Source organism: Priapulus caudatus, unplaced genomic scaffold (genome assembly GCF_000485595.1).
Source record: "Priapulus caudatus unplaced genomic scaffold, Priapulus_caudatus-5.0.1 Scaffold882, whole genome shotgun sequence".
Classification (NCBI taxonomy): Eukaryota; Metazoa; Priapulida; class Priapulimorpha; order Priapulimorphida; family Priapulidae; genus Priapulus; species Priapulus caudatus.
In genome coordinates, this window is record NW_014577943.1 from 91,017 (window position 1) to 98,969 (window position 7,953).

The following is a 7,953-nucleotide window of genomic DNA, read 5'->3' on the forward strand; positions in this document are numbered from 1 at the left end:
GCCGGGCTCGTCTGGGTCGTTCATGGGGCCCCCCGTCGCCCATTACGTTCATCCCTGCCCACAATCCACGCCGTCAAGCTAGAGCTCTGTCTGCTAGCTTCATCATCGGTGGAACTACGTTCACCGCCTTCGCGCGCTCTCTACCTAAGGTACAGATGTTACACGTACTCAAGTAGAGTGGTAGTAGGGAGTATAGTAATAGTAGTAGTAGTGTTGTAGTTAGTAGTAGTAAGTAGTAGTAGTAGTAGTAGCTAGTAGTATAGTAGTAGTAGTAGTCGTAGTCGTTGCTGTAGTAGTAGTAGTAGTAGTATAGTAGGTATAGTAGAGTAGTAAGTAGTAGTAAGTAGTAGTAGTAGTAGTAGTACGTAACTAGAGTAGTAGCAGCAGCGCAGTAGTAGTAGTAGTAGTAAGTAGTAGGTAGTAGTAGTAGTAAGTAAGTAAGAGAGTAGTAGTAGTAGTAGTAGGTAGTAATAGTAGTAGGTAAGTAAGTTAGTAAGGAGGAGTAAGATAATAAAGTATGCCTTTATGTCATCTTACTCGTTCTGGTAGTAGTCGTAGTAGTAAGTAAGTAGTAGTAGTAGTAGTAGTAAGTAGTAGTAGTAGTCGTAGCTAGTAGTAAGTAGTAGTAAGTAGCAGGAGTAGTAGAGTAGTAGTAGTAGTAGTAGTTCGTACTGTAGTAGTAGTAGTATAGGTAGTAGTAGTAGTAGTAGTAGTAGTGAGTAGTTAGAGTATAGTAGTAGTAGTAGTAGTAGTAGTAGTAGTAGTATCGTAGTAGTAGTGTGGCTCCTTGCCTATCCGCACAATACGGCATCACGAAGCCATCCTCTCTGTCCTTCTCCTTCCTTGAAACAGCTGAAGCGAGTGAGGAATCTCAACGCGCAGATCGTGATTCGCAGTCTGAAGCAATCGGACGATGTGAGTAGGATCAAATGTGAGCAGTATCTCACAGAAACCGCCCGCAGTGCTAGACCATTAGAGCTGAAGATCAGCAAGGATGCGTCTGAGAGAGGTAACGTGATGTTCGCAAGAGACAGAAATGTCCGACATCGTCGTATATCCCACGTCGCTGGTAATAAGTCCTCACGTGCAGAAGGATATATCACTGTCGTCGTCGTCGTCGTCGTCGTCGTCGTCGTCGTCGTCCCGTTCGTTGTCGCGTCGTCCGTCCGTCGCGCGCGTCGTTGTTGCATTGAAAGCATGTTCTATTAATGGAACTCTAGTTACCTATAATCAATAATGAGTAATAGAACATTGAACGAATTATTTGGATATAAACTCTGTTAATTCTTATTTAGTACGAAGGCATAAGATGCGAGGTACAAGAGAGAGTAATCCGCGATCTAAGAGCACGCATTATTGATGCCTAAACACACGGAACGGATTAATCCAATCTGACGCCACGGATGGGCAACCTTTACGCCGTGGCAAAATAATGACAAAATGGCGAAAGGCGCAGAAGGCACAAGCTAAATTCCTCAATTAAAAATCACTAACAATTAAAAAAGTCTGCCTTTGTCATCAGAGCAGGAGATTTACGATTTACTTTCCACTCCTTATGTCAATAAAATTATTATAGAAATTTCATTTGCCTAGCTGTATCTAAACTTTAAAAGAAACGAGATTCCAGGATTTGAGCATTTCGATGAACCTTCTGGGCTTTCGTACAAACGCACGGTTGTGATTTTACGATTGATCGACCACTCAATGCAGTAGTACTAAGTATAGCACAATGTAAAGCCGCGAACTTGTTAACACTTGTGTTAGAGTACCTCGCTCGTAATCTCATGGCGACTTGGTGTTTGACACTGACCTAGCACCTGCTGATTATGTGTCCTAGAACCAGGAATATATATTGTCAAGATACGTCGACATTCACTGCAGCGCTGGATGCCTGCTAATACGCCATATGTACGAATGGTGTAATGCCTCATTATCATAGTGTAGACGCGTAGTGCGCACTAACAGAGAGTAAGAAGTGGATAAGGTATGCAGAGAGACTACAAAGAAGAGAAAAGACAGAAAGTAACTACGAAAACAGAATGATTTTACTCAAGAGCGAATAAGTAAGAAATACAGAATTCTCTCATGGCACAACTGAATAAGGTAGAGAAAGTTGGCTATAAAGAACCCCGTATCACGTTCACTACCACTTTCCTCGACGACACGTCAAAAGTAAGGAAGGTGCTGAGGACGGGGCGGCTCCGCCCACTATTTATACGTCGAGGTTAAACCCGCCCGCACTCTTTCTCGCACGTCACCGGAATATCCCACTATAGCACCTACATTGACAACGATCATTACCGAATACGGTAGGGCAAGCGAGCTAATATTCAGCTGAGAAAGTGTGACAAAGGTGCTGAGAATTACTAGACGCAGGATACAAAACTATTCGCGTTTATGGCAACTCAAGTTTGCATGGCTACATATCCGTAGGGTAGTTACTATTATATATGCATCACCAGTTACATAATGGCCTCCGACGCGCATGCGTGCGTATAAGAATGTAATTATAGCGTAGGGCGTAGTCGTTGGTGCAGGACTAGCAAGCAGCAAAGAAGAAGAAATTCAACGCTGTCGTAAAAAACCTGGATATATGCGGCGCCGTGAAAAAAAAAATGGGAAAAGGGTGACGCCACGCATAGTAAGTATTAAATTTTAGAAGTAGAGTTGCATAAAATTGTCACATGCGTTGCATAGTAAATGCTGCACTCTCGTGAATGCTGTTTATTTCACCTTGCTTATAGAAAAAATATTATTAATGTAGTTGTTTACTAACGTGATGTGGCCGGAATTCTCGCTTAGGTTCGAAGTCTACGAGGTTGCATTACCATGAATTGCTATACCTAATCCAGAAACATTTTCGACAAAAACTCTCGCTATGTAGATATTGAAGCGCTTTTTCATCGGATCGACGGATATTAATGAAGTAACGAGTGCCGTGAACACAGTTGTTGTTCGTTGCGATGGCTGTCGTCTTGGTATTTGGAAAGGTTTTTTATCGTAAGCACCACCACGATGAACGTCAGTAATCGTCATAAAGCGGCCATAGTGTAGTAGGGCCACGAAACCATTAATCACACGCTCGTGCGTTCTGGTTTAACATGTTATATCGTTGGCACATTGTTATATGAGTTTTATGTGATCGTCATATGAACTCCCTATGTGCGTTTATTATGTATGAGTGTTGCTTATAAGAATGTTTAGAGGAATGAGCTATGCCCTTTTCGTCTGCAATAACTTATGTTACAACATGCCATATAACATGTATATATAACATGCACTCATGAACATGTATATATGCGTTACTAATATAGCGCGTTTAAGGTGCGTCGAAGAACTGTTCCACGTAAATCTTACGTTAACACGTTACGTGGGAATTAAGGTTTCGTAGTATTAGAACTTGATTATAAGTATTAGAGTTTGGATATTAGTAGTATTAGAGTTTGGATTAGAGTATATGTTTTGGACATAAACGATAGCGATAGAGTCAGGGTCATGGTCGCGGGTTAAAACAGGTAGTTTAGAACTGGTTTTCGGCGTTATACAGAGAGCGATCTACACTAAAAATCTGTGTTATATTACTTAAAACCCTAAACACAAAAAATATAAATAATAAAAGACATGCTACTGCATTGGGTTGCTTGGTGCATGTAACAATAGTAGGCAAGCTGCCCAGGCAACTAGTGTTGAAGCGCAGCATACACCCGAAGCTTTTTTGCCTAAGAATGTTAATGATACCAGCGTCAGTGTAATGAGGCAGTTATTATTAGTAAATAACCGCATCTGATATTAAAGCGACTGTGGTTTAGTGTGGTATAGCAGAGTATAATAGTAAACGCAACAACTGTTAGTGAAAAAACAGATCTCTAATAGTAACCCAGGGCCGTCGCAGGGAATTGACTAAATATTTAAGCCTAAGTCATGAGCGCGAAGCACCGTAAAGGGGAGAGTGTGTCAGGTGGTTTTCCCCCATTCTATTTGAAATGCTAACATGGCAAATGGTGTACGTTGCTAGTTTTTAAAATGAAATTTTAACATTGAAAACACAGTAAAAAGTACATTGCTTAACAAATAAACTCGTTTAATTCCATAATTTTTTTTTAAATGCGGAAATAAATGTTGACCCCGACCTTCCAAGCCTCCGCCTGTCAACGTGCCTGATAACCCAGCCAGCTAGCATGACCGCGACAAGCTGCTGCCGGTATCACGGCCAGGGGCACGCGTAAACGCGGGTTTTAGTTGGCACGGGACAGTGAATTAGTTGTATGTATTGTAGCTGTCTGTTAGGTGATAACCTCAAGCTCGGAATCGTAGCAGCGTAGCGTAACAAATGAAGGGTCCAAGGGAAAAACCCGAGATGTCAATATTTTGGTTTTTTGAGTTACCGGTAGATGTCTCTTCTGTAGGCCCTAAAGCTTCGATCCATTACGATTTACAGCGGAAAAACGAGTGTAGTCACTGTCTAGGCTGCATTCAAGTATTGGCGTCCAATGGAAAAATCCGAGATGTCAGCGTCGACCAATGGAAAAACACGAGATGTCACTACGTCACGTGATCAGATGAAAACGAAATGACGGATAATAACCATCCAAAACCCACAGATAAGCCTAAAAAACGGCCAAAAACAGGACGTACAAGGGAGAAAACCAAATTACAAAGGCTCAGTGGCCACGTAAGTGGGGAGGACTGTCGGTGCTCAAGACTTCAGTGCTTTGAGAAAGTTTCTAAGGAAGAAAGAGAGCAACTGTTATTAAAATTTAACGCAATTGAAACAAAAAGCGAGCAAGACTGTTTGATTGCATCAATGATAACAGTACAAAACGTTAAAAAACGACGACCAAGCGCCCCAGAGCAGCATGCTAAATTCACAATTATTATTCGTACCCAATATCACGTACCGTAAATCGTGAAGGGATTTCTCCAATACACGATGTTGTGTAACAAGCGTTGTGTTCTTTTCTCGGATATGGGCAATACACACTAGCAGAATAGAAACGCATTCAGAGCAATCACTTGCTCAACAGTCCAGTAGTGTTATAGAAATTACATCACCTGTTGTGGCCATTTTTATCAGCTGACCAGGTAAGATGTACGATGAAGATAGAAACGCCCAATATTGTGGGAGACAATGGGGCTAGAAGGTTGTGTCATTATATTTCTTGTCATTTAGTAAATAGTTTAATTGTTCCTTCCCATCAGTGCAATTATTGTGTCTCTATTTTATTTAAGCTGATTTAATGTGATTTGATTAAGTTTTCTGAAAAAAACTGATATTCTTTTTTAGGATTGCCACCAGAAGATTGTGCTCATATTAATAATAATAATAATAATACATGTATCATTATTGTATTGTTAATATTATTTGTTCTTTATTTTAGTGAGAACTTTATCATTAACTTTGAACTTCAGTGTGCAAGTGACCTTGACCTTTTGTGGCCAAGGTCAATGTTGTGGCGAACCTATGTATACGTTTTATGGTAGTAGACACTAGTGACACTTTGTCTTCGGAAGACATAGTATAATTCCACCTGCAGCCTTGAATATAGGTCAATTTCGTTCATAGGGAGGTCAGTTTCGTTCATAGGGGTCACACTTCAAGGTCAATGTTACAAATAAGGTCAAGCTCAAAGTCACTGTCCTTCCACCAAATGAAGGGCCTTTAATATTACTATGCTGTCCTAATTGTTTGAACTTATACTATTGCATCATTAAATATGCCGAGTCTTCAAACTTTCATTTGTTGATTACTAAAAACAATGAATAGGTGACATCTCGTGTTTTTCCCTTGGACCCTTCAACTGTGTAAAGGTGGTTGAGTGGAGTAGGGCAGTAGGTAGCCCGACCAGCAGGCTGTTTCACGTAGTTGCCATGTAGTGAGAAGTGAAAAGATAACTAGTAGGTCTCAGGGGAGAGATAGTGATCCGCTAGATTGCGCATTATTAGTATAAAATAAGTTGTGGATATAGAAATCAGTTAACCCTAACCCTATCCCTAATTCTAATATAAAACAAAATTAGCCAAAAATAATACAAATAAAATAAATAGGAGACCAAATTAGCCAATCTGAGCCGTCCCCTAGCGGACCACTATCTCTCCCTTGTGTACAATTCAAAGATAACTTGTGGCTTGGCACTAGGGCTTGTATATCAAATGCCTGTGCACGAGTGCGTGCGTCCTAACACACTTGGTCATCATACCTGTATGTGTGTCTGTACTGTGACGTCGTTTTGATACTAGGCTGTTTTCGTTATTTTTGTTTATTTATATCGACGGCTATTCTAGTCTCCGTGACAGGAATATCTTAGTTTGCCAAAATCTTGAGTACATGCACACGCTAACTATGGAGCTAAACAGGCTAGTGAAATAATGGATGACGTTAGAAATATATCTAGTTGAAAATTTCTTTTGTATGTATACCCTTGTGGATATCAATCGATAACATTACTTTATCAGCCAGTAGGTGACGCCAGTAGGTTTACACATACATGATATGCTCTGATGATAACCATTGATGATAACAAGAGTAGATAATAACACATCTAATGTGTTATTATCTACTCTTGATGATAACTAGGCACCATATTGCTTCTCTGTATACTGATATGACTATGAACGTTAGTACACTGAATATTGGGCTCGTACCTCCTGTAGCATTGCTACGGCAAATTATGGCTGATATCAATGGCAATAAACAATGGCATAGCTAGGATTTTTTCAGCAGGTGGGGCACTGGGGGGGGCCTTACATTTTCGTGGGGGTGGGCACAATTATATATAACTTTTCTTTGTATTATACTGTTCTACCGGCATTGTTTTTAATTCAATTTTTTTTTTATCAAGCATGAATTTTCAGTGGGGGGGGGGGCACCTGGGGGGCACAAAAAATTTGTGGGGGCCGCATACGTGCCCCCAGGCCTCCCCGTAGCTACGCCCCTGGCAATAAACTGTCATGGCTGCCCCACTTGGTTTGCAGCCGTTTCCTTAGCCTACATTCCACGTAGCATAGGGATCTTTCGTTCTCCCGTATAACAGGTTTTGTTAAAAAATCAGTGGCCTTGATAAGCTTTTTTACAGGATAATTTTGTCTTGGAGTGCCTTCATATCAAGTTGTGGTGCAGATTTCATTTCTGCAAAGTTTCTGGTTAACCAAATATCAATACCTGCCTTGCATTGAAAAAGTTCTCCTTCTCTATGTACAGTGTTTATAATCACATTGTATGTACGTATCTTTAGAACGTTGCACATTGCCTAACAATACGGTTTTGTTTTTTAGGACGACCACTAGGTGTCACTACTAGCAGTCCAACATGGCGCAGATCAGCACAGCGGTGTCAGACGGCGTTGTTGCCGCGACGGCGTATTACGTCGCCTACCACATCCTCATGAGCCACCTGGTGGCCAAGGTCGGCTTCCTCGTCATTGCCATCGCAGCGACGTGCGGTGCCGCGCGATACGGCATGCGCAGCCCGCCCTCGGAGCTCGTGCGTTACCACGAGCTGTTCACTTGGTTGAGCAGCGTCATGGGCGTGGCGTTCGTCGCGGCGATGTACATGTACCTCGCCAACATGCCGCTCGCAGGCCTCGCGCTTACCGCCACCTCACTGCTGCTGCTGCTGCTCTGGAACTCGCTCCCCACGGACGTCCGACGTCGGGCGCCAGAGGGCGCCGCGGGAGTGTCGCTCGTTTCGATCCTCGCCGTCAGCCTCATGCGGTCGAACCTGTACGGAGCAGCCGGCGCGATCGCTTACATTGTGTCCGCCGTCGTCGTAGGAACGACCGGAAGCATCTCCGGGTGGAGACGCGTCGACGTCTTCCATTACGGAATCGCGTTCGGAAACCTCGCGCTGTTTCTCGGAATGTATGGCGGATATCCGCCAAAGTAGAGGGCGCCGCTAGTGCTCGCGTGGACGCTGGCCTCCCGGCCGTTAACGGCCACGCGTAAATCGTGTTTACG

The 7,953-nt window shown here is 42.6% G+C and overlaps 1 protein-coding gene across 1 annotated transcript in view; it reads left to right on the forward strand.

Annotated features, from left to right (window-relative positions):
• LOC106814193 (chromatin modification-related protein eaf-1-like) overlaps nt 1-7,357 on the forward strand; it is a 64,816-nt gene extending 57,459 nt beyond the window's left edge. The window contains exon 4 of the mRNA XM_014818491.1: nt 7,273-7,357. The gene's annotated coding sequence lies outside the window, so the exon portion shown is untranslated. The remainder of the gene's footprint in view (nt 1-7,272) is intronic.
• Nucleotides 7,358-7,953: the final 596 nt, after the last annotated feature.